The following is a 13,345-nucleotide window of genomic DNA, read 5'->3' as shown; positions in this document are numbered from 1 at the left end:
CACTATATTGTGCACCAGAAATTAACATTGTGTGCTACTTTTTTAAAAGATTTTATTTATTTATTCATGAGAGACAGAGAAAGAGAGAGAGAGACTGGCAGAGACACAGGCAGAGGGAGAAGCAGGCTCCTTGCAGGGAGCCCGATGTGGGACTTGATCCCAGGACTCCAGGATCATACCCTGGACCGAAGGCAGGCGCTAAACCACTGAGCCACCCAGGGATTCCCAACATTGTGTGTTATTGATACTGGAATTAAAATAAAAGCTTTAAAAATTACAGTAAGATGTCCATTTGAAGAATGGAATGAAATGATGCCACTAAACAAATGTGATTGAGATACTGAAAGGTTCTATTGAAGCCTCATTTGTGAAATATTCTTATTGAAAACATTAAAACTGAATGTAGTCAATCCTTTAGATCCTACTTCCAGTTTACAAGTATGGGGGAATAGAGGAACAAATTAAAGGATACCAGCAAAAGGAAACCAGAAAAATGTAGTGTAGAATATTCTATAGGACGCCTAACCAAGTTTCATCAAGAAGTCAATGGCAAGAAAAGGAAAGAGGAAGGAAGAGGGAAAATTATTTTGAATTTTATAAACCTTGTATGACACAATCAAATGTGAAAAGTGGAAACTAGTTTGAACCCATATTCAAATAAACTCGCTACAGAAAGTCCTTCTGAGACATATGAGAAATCTGGATAAAGACTAAGGTACTAGAGTCTATGAAGGAATGATTATGATGTTTCCAGGTGTGATATTATAGTTATATAAGCAAAGGTCCCCTTTCCTTGACGTGCATGTTGAAGTATTTGAGAGCAAATGAAAGGTCTAAGATTTGTTTTAAAATAGGTAGGTCGGGGATCCCTGGGTGGCGCAGCGGTTTGGCGCCTGCCTTTGGCCCAGGGCGCGATCCTGGAGACCTGGGATCGAATCCCACCTCGGGCTCCCAGTGCATGGAGCCTGCTTCTCCCTCTGCCTGTGTCTCTGCCTCTCTCTCTCTCTGACTATCATAAATAAAAATTTAAAAAAAATTAAAATAGGTAGGTCATCAAACCCCTCCCAAAACAGTACAGTTATTACAGAAAAATGCTGACAATTGATAAATCTCTGAAGATGATATTTAGATAATTTTCTTTTGTGTATGATGAAATTCATAGTGATAAGTTTTACTTAGAGATTCTAAGAATGCTAGATGTATAGAACTATTGTATACTGCTTTGAATCCATACGAATTATAAAATGAGTAATTGTTGAAAACTTTAACATGAAAGATATAAAATTATGCTTTTGAAAGAACTGACATTTTACTCAAATTCATTTCATCATTTGACTAAAAGTTTGTTAGATGTTAATTACTTGTTTTGCTCACCAAGATAGATTTTCCTTTATTTTAATACGAGGCCTAATTATTGTTCAAATTATTAGCTCTTCTTCTTAGAAAATTACAAAAGAAATGCAATTAAAAGTTATTGTCACAATTGTGAATTTTATATTTACTGACACTTCCAAACCTAATGGTAGTTATTTACTATGCCATATACATATGATATATATTACTTAGGATGCATAATAATATATGCATATATATGCATAATAATATATATAAGTAATGGTAGTTACTATTGTTATAAGTAATAGTAGTTATTTACTATGCCATATATATACATATGATACAAATTACTTAGGATGCATAATAATATATCTACATATGCATAATAATATTTAAGTAGGATGCAAAGTCTGTCACAGATAGAGGCAGGGTCCAGAGGTACGGTAAGTATCCTAATCTTTGTGTTTTCTAACCACAGCTAAAAAACTTTTCTAATTTCAAACAGACTAAGTAACCTATTTTGATTTACACAGTGAAAAAAGTAAAGATCACTTGGGATAGGTTCAAACTTGTCCAGTCAGCCCTCAAAAATAACCTGCTTCTATAGCCACCTTCATCAAGTCTCTTCATCCAATTAAGCAACAATTCATATTTGTAGTAGACCCTAAAATCCATTCCTCAGAGGAGCACAACAGAGCAAAAAGTAACTGGGTGATTATCTCATGTTTTCAAATGTAAACACTAAAACTGATTGGAACGCTCACAGAAATAGCAAAAATTCAAATATAATAATTTCCTTCTCAGTGGCATTATTTTAATGATAAAGAATTCATTGTCCCACTATAAAGGCCACCAAAATGATTGAGCTCTTACAAGGAAAAGTAGCTTGGTCACCATCAGTGCCATTTAAAGGAGTATGCAACACACTGCAGACAAAAGTCCCTCAAGAAAATTTCAGAGTGGCTCTGGAAAGCTTCCCCAACATCAACAACTTTGGCTATTTCTGAATTGCTATTAAAGAAAAAGACATAGCCAGGGCACTGCTAGGACACACGATGATATAGTCTGAGCCACATACTCTAAACAAACAATTTAATGACATTTTAAGTTATCTTCAAGTTATTTTCAAGAACCCTTGATTTTCCCAAAGACCAAAGTCTCTGGATTTCTGCAGCTCACTGATGGAGGCATGACTGTTTCTCATCAGAATTGAAAACCTCTGACCAGGAATGTCCCAGTGAAATCCACGATAGCAGGAACGGATAATAGGGCATTTATTGGGTCCATGTTGACTGAGATTGACTTCTGATGAATAAACGATTCATAACATTTACAACAGTTAATAAGATGAACTAAAGGTTTCAGAGGTCTGAGGTTCATGACCAATTCTCTCAAGGCCTCATCTGTGAAAAGTTCTGTTCTTATGTCCTATTTTTTTTTCAAGAATATTTCTCATTAGTAGTAGAACAAGTTACACTGTAAATGGTTAAGATAATATTCTACCTATTTATAAATCAGAGTTCCCCTCTTTGTGATATGTAAGAGATAATATTTCATTGAGAAAATAACCACCATTATGAGATTTATTCACACTTCCATCTAGCATTTAGAAATTGGCTGTTTGAAAGCGTCATATGTATAAAGCTTTGTACTTTCAGAGGGGATCTGTTTTCTACTAAAGTAATCATCCTCAAAGATTAATGTCACAGCAGCATAACACTAAAGAATTAAATCATTTTCAAATAGCTATCATCTAAAACCCTCCCAGAAAAAAATTGATCAGCATTTACAATACATTTAACACTGAGCCCTTCTGGAGTAAAATTTCTAAAAAGTAATGATAATATTTCTATTCTTTTATCCCAGATGAAGCTATAAGACGACCAATAAATTCAGGTACTTTCTAAGTATGTCAATGTAAAAATATACTTATGCATATTTCAAAAGAAAGCTTGTATGGAATATTTGCTTTCTGGAAATGAATAACTACAACAACCCACCAAGAATTTATATTTAAATAACTTTTCTGGTCTAATTTTGAGTCATTCAGAGTGAAAAAATAATAGTTCTCAACAACAACAACGGCCAGCTAGTAAACCGAACTCCGAATTTCAAAAAGCAGAGTGGTCATTAGATTTTTAAATCTTAGAAATTAAAAATGGAAATAGTTAAAGGATTTAGCTATAACAGTCCTATAATATTAAAAAGCTACTTAATACTATAAAATTCTTTAATGACAGTATATCTTTTCAATAGTGAATTGAATAAAAAAAAAAGAATAAAAACAAAACAAAAAAAAATAGTGAATTGAATAGAAATTCATATTCCTATTTAGCTTAAAATGCCTTTAGATTCCCTTCTAAATATAGATCTAATATTGTAATGTCTACCTAGTAAATACAGTCTTCAAATATTTAAAAAGAAAACTCCAATTATACTTCTTTGATTTAGAACTCTGAATTCCAAAAAAGGAATCTAATAATAGTCTAGTCCTCAGGCAACTATTAATTTAGTGTTTTGCTTTGGCTGGGACTTTAGACCCTTCTGTCAGCGTAGAGTTTCTTTTTTTGAGCTACAAAGACCACCTAGTGACAATTATCACATCACTGTAGTATCATAATATTCTAGATTTCATTCCAAACTGGACATATATGAAACAACGCACAGTGATACAGATTGATTTAAAATACCAACGACACCAAATTATTTCAGGCTTTTTAAGTTGTCTTCCAGAAAGCACATCCAAAAAGCCTACAAAATAAATCTCATTTTTCATTGTTTTAGCTGTGCCAGCTAGAGATGCTTACTAAACCAACACAGCCACTTTTGCTAGGACAGGGAAAGGAAGCAGGTCCCCAGCGTGGTATGAGGTAAGGTTAAAATGAACATCACACACTTACCATCTCTCTCAGAACATATACTCCAATAGTATCCACAGTACCTGCATCTCAGTATTTTTTTTAACTGCCTTGTTGAGCTTTAGTCCATAAAATGACAATACGAGGAAGAGCCAGACAGAAAACATAATGAGCATCGCCCAATGCCATGTTCACTTACCTACAAAAGAAAGAGCAAAGGTTTAAAACACTCTAATCACAATTATCTCCCCACATGTCTACTAATTAGCTTTGACTTAAAGCAGATTATGTGATAAAGAAAAAGACAAATATAACCTTGAGGCCTTTAATAACATCATTTGAAAACAGAAGGTCCCTCCTCCCATAGACAAACTAGGACTTCTTTCACAGGCACAAGTTAATTGGCTACAGAAGTGGAGGCATTATTTTCTGTCTGATGAGCTGATGAGCCAATTTCTCTACAGTGCAGGGACGAGTAGGTATGGCAATGGAACAGTGAGAGAAACAGAAATCGGTGAGGATTTGGAGGGGGTCTTCCCAGGCAAGCTCTCTAATAATTATTACTAGATCAGTTGCAGTTCTCTCTTTACAGGATAAAATGGTGCTAGTTATTGCTGGGATTTTGCCAATGATCTCCTAGGCAACTGACAGCTTAAAAAGCCATAAATAGAGCAGCAAACACCATCATTTTGCCCTTATCTACTTCAGGGTACACTTTCACAGGGGTACGTTTTAGCATGAGGACTCCTCTTGTCTCAAAGCATAGGGAATGTCTAAAATACTGATGCACTAAGGGGAATGAACTAGGAAAAAAAATCTAAATAAATGAACTAGCTCTATATATCTGAAACCATAATAACAGCTAATATCTGAGCTAGTCTCACATGCCAACTACCAAAGCATTTCTACATATGCAAACTGATTTTGTTTTTAAAACAAGTCTTTGAGGCAAGAACTAGTATTATTTTCATTTTCTGTCAATCAGAAAGTTAAGAAACAGGAAATTCAGAAAACTTGCTCAAATCTACATGGCCAGGAGTGATAAAGCTAGAATAAAGAGATGTATTTTCTATTATCATCAACTCAGATTTCACAGATTCCTGAGTCAAACCATCAACTTCTTTCCCTCATGGTTTTCATTTTGACATGTTACTGAAAAAATGAGGAAGTCTGTAATTGTGCACGTCAAAAAACATCAAAATGACAATATGGTTTTACAGCTGTTTTCTGTAAGACAAAGGACATCATTTCCTTGGACTATAGGATTCACAATATGAGCTTGATAGAAATAAAATGCTTCAATGGATCAAAGTTTGCAAGTATCAAATTGTTATCTGTCCTTGGACTGGTTCTATAAAACTGGCCTCATGAAAGATTCATTCAGGGATTGTTCATAGGATTGATACATGGTATACTAAATGGCATATAATATATATATAACAGGACTTTTCTGGTCACAGTGTCTCACCTCCTTTTAAAACATCCCTACATGGAAGCTATGTGCCTATTCCATCGCAGGAGCTATTCCTCTATTTTTAGAACGCTTTTTGGAAGCTATATTCAGACATAGGCATTCTATAAGACAATGGTCTCATTTATGGTAACATTTTATTTTTGACTAAAAACCACATTACTCAATGGGAGTAGTCCTTTACCTAATGCCAAATAACATTTTCAAAAATCAAATCCACCATTATAAAGTATGTCCATTCATTAAAGTTATCACCTAAATGGGTGATAATTAGATATTAGATGATAATTAGATATTAGATATAGCTATACACATGCATCTATATAGCAAGGCAAGATAGCTCTTGGACCTGCATAATACTTTCTAGAGTTAAGATTATGAAGGCAAAAGAATTCTTTGAATGTTCTAGCATGCATGTGTTTTTTTTTTTTTCCCCCTCTACTAACGTCCTTCTTATTGAGGCCAATCACAGAAAGGATCTAATTCAATTAATAGTCATTGATTACCTACCATGTGCTAAGCTCGAAGCTAAGCGGTACATTGGCTGAATTTACATAAGTAAAAATCCTAATTTAAAACAATGATCTTGCAATGAAACGCCGGGACTCCTGCACCCCGATGTTTATAGCAGCAATGTCCACAATAGCCAAACTGTGGAAGGAGCCTCGGTGTCCATCGAAAGATGAATGGTTAAAGATGTGGTTTATGTATACAATGGAATATTACTCAGCCATTAGAAATGACAAATACCCACCACTGGCTTCAACATGGATGGAACTGGAGGGTATTATGCGGAGTGAAATAAGTCAATCGGAGAAGGACAAACATTATATGGTCTGATTCATTTGGGGAATATAAATAATAGTGAAAGGGAATAGAAGGGAAGGGAGAAGAAATGGGTAGGAAATATCAGAAAGGGAGACAGAACATAAAGACTCCTAACTCTGGGAAAGGAACTAGGGGTGGTGGAAGGGGAGGAGGGCGGGGGGTGGGGGTGAATAGGTGACGGGCACTGAGGGGGGCACTTGACGGGATGAGCACTGGGTGTTATTCTGTATGTTGGCACATTGAACACCAATAAAAAATTTAAAAATAATAAATAAATAAATAATAAATAAATAATCGATCTTATTTTAGAGCTAAAGAAACAGAGACTTAGAAATGTAACATGAAAGGCCAAAAGTTAATATGGCCATTCACTGGGATTCCAGCCCGGGTGTCTAGACCATTAGATATTCTCTGGACCACCTGCCTGCATCTAGCTGCATGACTGACCATCTTTATGAAGGATAGTGTGAGACAAAGGTCTCTGAGAGGGAACACTGTTCATTAAAAGGGAGAAAATAACATTCATCAGAACTAGTTCCTTCTTTCTTAGGATTTGTATTTTAGATCTCTATCCTGTTTGTAATGACCGTTCTGGATACCACCTGCATGCTATGGAGAGAAATTACACATGTATGCTAACAAGCCAATTTTAGTTCAGACAGAAATGATCAAAATTGTCCCAACTTTGTCTCGTCTCTTTTCTGCCTAAGTCTGTTAGCAAGAGCATGCTAGGCACTGACAGATATCTGGGATGGGTATTTTCTTACTATGGCTTTAACTTCCGTTATGGGGAATTAGAGAGGGAATCGGACAGGAAAAGGAATAAGACTGAGGAATAAAAAAAAAGCAGCTCCAGAAATTGTGTTTTTTATGAATTCCACAAGACGCTAAGGTAATTTTTATGGTAGAAGAATAGCACTAATACACCTGTGCCTCGCTATACTAAAAAAAGTTCCATTCCAGAATTGCATAATAAAAGCTATTAGCAGCTAGAAATGCATCTAACAGAAGAGATTATCTTTATTACAGGAGTTGTTTTATGCAAATTATTATTCCTGTATCTCGGAACATTATTTTCAAAGCATTTGCAGACAAAGACACATGGCTTCAGCTTCTTATGCACATTTGGAAGACCTCAACTCTACAGAATATTAGAATGATAAACCTAGTTCGCCCTAGTACCAGACTGCTTCCACATTCTTTACCTACCACTTCCCTTACCTTTCATACAACCATCAGCAGCACAGCAGTGAAGAATATATACATTTGTTTTTAATAGCAGGAGACCGTGCAAATTAAGTAGTGTACAGAATACTTTCCATTCTAAGCAAGGATTCAAATGTTTCTGGTAGGGACAGAATTTCTGAGATAATTAAAGGTCTTGACCCTCAGTATACACAAATCTCAGGCCTAGCCCTACTGAGTCAAGACTGAAATAGCCAACCTGGAATGATCCATGCTCTGGAAACATTAACAACACTCCCCATAGAGTATAGGGTGTCCAACCTTCAGTATGGCTGACACCCAGGGAGTTCACCCTTCATGGGTAGAGATACAAGACCCTGGTTTCAGAAAACTGTCACCCTTGCCATCACTTACATTAAGTACAACAATGCAGATACCACTGTGAGTCTTCTCCTGTGTAGAAAAAGGTCATCTTCACCTCCCCAGAGAGGTAATTAAAGACAAAAACCAGAAAATGAGAATTGAATAGGGTTGTTTTGCATCAGTTGTCTTCGTGCAGTGATCGAAAACCAACACTCACTCATATCTTGACCTCTTTTTGCCCTCTAGAGCGAGCAATGCAACAGTCTCTGGAAGTTTTTGTTTTGTTTTGTTTTGTTTAACTAAAGAATAAAAAAATTCTGAAAGGAAATATTCATCCAATTAGTGAAAAACCCTACTGGTTTTAAATGTTAAAGTTACCACCAAGTGGGAAAGTGTCATGGTGTATATGCCAAGGGTTATTTTCACACTGAGGAAATAGCAAAAAAATCTTTCCATGGGAAAAGAAAATTCTTCAGCAAAATCAATTATTCATGGCAACACAAGGAAAACAATTTTGCTGCTGGCCTAGGATGATATCAATAATTTCCTAGCTGTAGACATTCTTAGTCTCCTAATTTAATGGCAGGATGATTCCTTCAAAGATTTCTAACACTCTGGAAAAACGTTTCTTTACGGAATTAAATTTCATATAACTGTATTATTGGCTAACTACAGTTTTGATGCAGACGAGAGAAATATTAGGCTGTTATTTGGATTTCATATATATGTTAATGACCAAGTAGGGTTAAGTACTGTGGGCACAGCTGGGAAACTGCAGTCATGGTGGGCTGTTTGGGATGAAATATGGGCAATTCACTTGAGGTAAACTAAAAATAAAAATAAGGAAGAACAATTATTTCTTGAATTTAAATAATGTATACTTACTTTAAAATTTTTATTTATTTGAGAAGGAGAGAGGGAACAAGCAGGGGGGAGGGGCAGAGAGTAAGGGAGAAACAGACTTCCTGATAATCAGGGAGCCCAACATGGGGCTCGATCCCAGGATGCTGAGATCATGACCTGAGCTGAAAGCAGACACTTAACTGACTGAGCCACCCAGGTGCTCACTTACCACTTTTCATTGAAAACATACACTGAAGAATTTTCTCATAATGAACTTTAGTGTTAAAAACAGTAGCTGCGTCTCAATTCACGGCATAAGCCCTCAAACATCAGACAAAGAAATCTGAATTTATTTCAAGAGGTACATACATACCTCTATTGATGTCTGGCTAAGCTCAAGGTCAGCCTCCCTCACAATATTGTGAATAATCGCTGGAGAGCAACTTTGTTTATCTTTGTACTTGTGGTGTCTAAAACCACACTTGATGCCAGTGTGTGTGTTCAATAAGTGAACAAAGACACAACTAGGTGTGAGGTCCTGTGGTGGGTACAAAGATTAGAAGGCGTGGCTATATATTCTCAAGACCCTAAAAACTATTTGGGGGATGCCTGGCTGGCTCAGTTGGTGGAGCATGCCATTCTAGATTTCGGGGTTGTGAGCTCAAGCCCCATGTTGCAGGTAGAGTTTACTTGATTAAACAACAACAACAACAAAAAAAAAACCTAGTTGGGGATATTAAAACATAAAAAGCCAAAATACCAGTCAGGATTCTACTTTGTAAGTGATTAACTATTTATTCTAATGGTAAGTGCTATCATCTGTGAATGTTCAGACTTAGCAAGAGACCACACTCCATTGGCAGAAGGAACCTGGGAGATTTCCGAGAAAGTGAAATTCAAAGGAGGTGAAAACTGAAGAGGGACAAATCTTTGGAACCTAAAGGATGTTTGGCTAGAATGGAGGTTAATGTTGGGAAGGGGGAGGAGGAGGTTGAAAATGAAAAATAAGCCCAAATGTTAAAGTCAAATGACTTCAAACTGGTAACATACCAACCTCTCTCTAAATATGCTTTCCTGCTTGCCTTCTACATACTGTAAAAATTAGAAACTCCATCTGTATAATATTTTTAAAGTAGTGCATAGCATTCATGGAAGGGGAAACATTTGTTTTTTTTTAACAGATGATCTTATGTATAGCACCAACTCAAGTAGTAGTAAGAAATAAGTAGTTATTACAGAATTAGAACAGCCTAAAAAAGTGTATCTAGACTAGTCAGCAGGTTAATATAATAAAAATCCACCCCTCTTAAAAAAATGCTAATCAGGGATGATATTCAAAATTTAATTAGCTGTAAGTTTCGAACATGAAGCAATCAAAATGACTCCTAGAGCATCAGAATGCAGCCTGGGTTTTACTGGTTGGTTATCAGTCCCCAGTTCTAGCACTACTTTGCTCAAAATTACCTACTATCAGATGCAAGATCAGTTCAAAAAACATTCAACACACCCCCCCAAAAAAGGATATGTAGTGGTCTGTCTGGCAGGGGCATGTATATGAACACAGACATCTGTGGAGCTGTACAAGGACCAGGGACCTTGAAGTCCATGTCTGCCAGGTATAGTGGTCTGGCCTGACAGAGTCACCTTATACATCTAAACCTACTTCCTCACCTACCAGATCAGGATGGGGATATGCACTCACAGCAATGTTCTGAGGATTAACCAAGATACTCTGTAGGAACATCCTGTGTAATTTGTAGCACCCTATTCAAACATAAATTTTCAAAGACTAAAAATTACTAATGTTATCAAGGACATTCTACTTTAGAAGAGAAAACTTAATTAGTAATGCTGATCTCTGCCTCTCTATTCTCATTTCAGAGAGGCCTCCTGGAGAGGTGGGCCTAAGCAGCCTTATTAGTGCTAGATGCTCCCAAACCCACTCAGAGTTGATGGGGCCAACAGGATACCTGATCAATGCTAGCCCAGTGTGAGCTAAAAATGTTGAGACCAAGTCAGTCCACCATTGGAGGAGGAGGTGACATTCTGGAAGGCTATATGGGGCAATGTGGAAGTGAGTGAGAAAAGTCTGTCTAAATAATAATAATAACACAACCACAAAGCAGATGAACAGAAGAAAGTTGAGACAGAGATCATAAAACTCAGACAAAAGAAGAGACAATACAGCACCTGTATTCCCTATTCCTCAGTACCATTTTCTTGAGGTTCAATTCCCCAGTATCCATTCCTTTAGTGCTTTAAAAATAAGTTTCTTCCTATCTGAGCTTTCTTGAGTGGGTTTCTCCTTCTTGAAACCCCAAATGAACAGAGAAAACACAGAGCAAATTGAGGTCATCTGTACTCTCCCTCCCTATCCATTAACTTCACTATGTGATGGCCCTTTCTTCTCTAGGATCACCCCCTAACAAGCTCTCTGAATAAAGAAAAGAGCCACTAGAGGATTAAGTATGTCACTAGGTTTCTACATTGCTTATAACTATGTCAACCTAACTGAATCAGAGATTTGACACCCACCCCCAAAAAAATAACAGCCAAAAAATGAAAGGTACATCTAAATGAGCTACTTCTCTCAGATATTTTATCTAAAATGTCAAAATTTCCTGTAAAGAATTGTATACTTGGTCGAAGACTCTGAGTCTTTAAATAGGCTCGAAAATAATAAGACTGCTAAATTTTTTTTTTTTAAAGAGAAAAAGACTTCTCTCAAATAAATGTAAGTATGTTGGGCTTCAGGCTAAACAGTTCTAATAATAATTGAGGATACTAGACCAACACTATTTATTCATTCAAAACATTTGGACCAAGAGCCTACAACAGGTAACATCTCGTGCTAAGACATTCTGGAGTGATACAGATATGAACGTTTCCAGAAAGCAGCTGACATCATAGGCCAAACAAGGGCGAAAATGATTAAACTACTTCCAGCTTTCTTATGACTTAGGGAATAAAATGCAACTGCAGGAAGCATTGGCCATAAATGCTCCCAGCGGTTCCAGTTTTTGCACATTACACAGGCTCTAGTCTGACCTGGCTTGAAATGAAGATGAAATGAAGATTGTACCAGAAAGCAGTATGTCCACAAAGAGGATCATCATGCTCACATAGGACCTTTCTTGGCCCACTAGAAGGATAGAAATAATTTTCAAAATAAATGAGTGCTAGATTTTATAGAATAATGCTTAATTAGTTCAGTAGTAGAGCACTTTGATATGTGTAAATCATTATTAAAATAATAGCGCCTTAGATTTATATGAGGCTGGGTGCATCCAGGGGTTCACAACCAGCAAGGTGTTTCAGAACTACCACTGTACTGTCCCTTAGCAACGCCAAGTTCTATTCTCAAAGGAAACTGCTACATGATTCACGACTGTAACAGTGAGACAGAAGAAATTCTTTTTTCCTCCTATGCCGTTTTGCTTGGAGCTAGAAGTCACAGAAAGCAGCTAAACAGAAAACAAGAAGCAAACCAATTGGCAAACACTGAAAGCTAATGCTGTCATTATATCGGTAAAGATGATTGTGCCGGATGCTGTGGTCGTGCTGGATGAACACGGGTGAATAAAGTAACTATGTCCTCAGCCTTCAGGGAGCTTGCAACCTAAATGGGAAAGAGGAGCATCAAGCAAAGGAGCCAATGTACATGCCAGTCAGTACCAACTATGGTCAGTGCACATAGTGAGGCTCCCTAGGGCAGGGATGATGTAATAAATAGGGAACCAGAATTGAGAAGAATGGGGAACTTGGGAGCAACCTACTTAAGGCAGCCAAGGAGGAGGTGAAATGTGCCAACACCATCTTAATCCAACAGTCAAGGTACTTAATTCCGTAACGCTGATGACGACACTTCCATAGAAGTGTAGAGAGCACTGCTTTATCTTAAGCCAAATGTCTGTAAGGGTGGATTTGGAAAGGAGGGAAAAAATATCAAGCACATTTTGCCCAAGAAGAAAAAGCTACTCCTAACTGAGAGGATAGGTATTGATTGAGAGCCAGGATCTGTTCTAGGAAATCTCACTTCATCTTCACAATCCTACCAGCTTCACAAATGAAGAAACTGAGGGTCAGAGTAGATCAGATAGCTTGCCCAAGATTACACACAGCTGGTGGACTCAAAGCCTGGAGATGCTCTAGTCCAACGCTCTTTCCATGGACCACATTTTCCCAAGGTCTGCAATTATTCTAGAGGTCTAAGAATATCATTCCCCTCTCGCCTTTTTTTTCCTCAAAGATAGAAAATTCCCCATTGTGATGAACTTCAGTGACTGCTAAATCGACAGGTTGGCGTGTTGGTGCTTGATGGCAGTGGGTAGAGATGGTGAGAAAAGACTTGGCAAAGCAACAAGAACCACATTATTTTATCTATAGGAATACATTGCTACAGTCTTTCAAACTGTAGGCAGTCAACTAACCAACTTTGCAATGACAAGTCCAGACAGGAGAC

At 37.1% G+C, this 13,345-nt stretch overlaps 1 protein-coding gene across 2 annotated transcripts in view; it reads right to left on the bottom strand.

Moving 5' to 3' along the window:
* ANK3 (ankyrin 3) overlaps positions 1 to 13,345 on the bottom strand; it is a 657,384-nt gene that overhangs the window by 440,339 nt on the left and 203,700 nt on the right. The gene's annotated exons all lie outside the window — the stretch shown is intronic.

The sequence above is a fragment of the Vulpes lagopus genome, chromosome 3, assembly GCF_018345385.1.
Source record: "Vulpes lagopus strain Blue_001 chromosome 3, ASM1834538v1, whole genome shotgun sequence".
Lineage (NCBI taxonomy): Eukaryota > Metazoa > Chordata > Mammalia > Carnivora > Canidae > Vulpes > Vulpes lagopus.
Note: the sequence above shows the minus strand (reverse complement) of the source record. Positions and strands in the feature narration are given on the sequence as shown.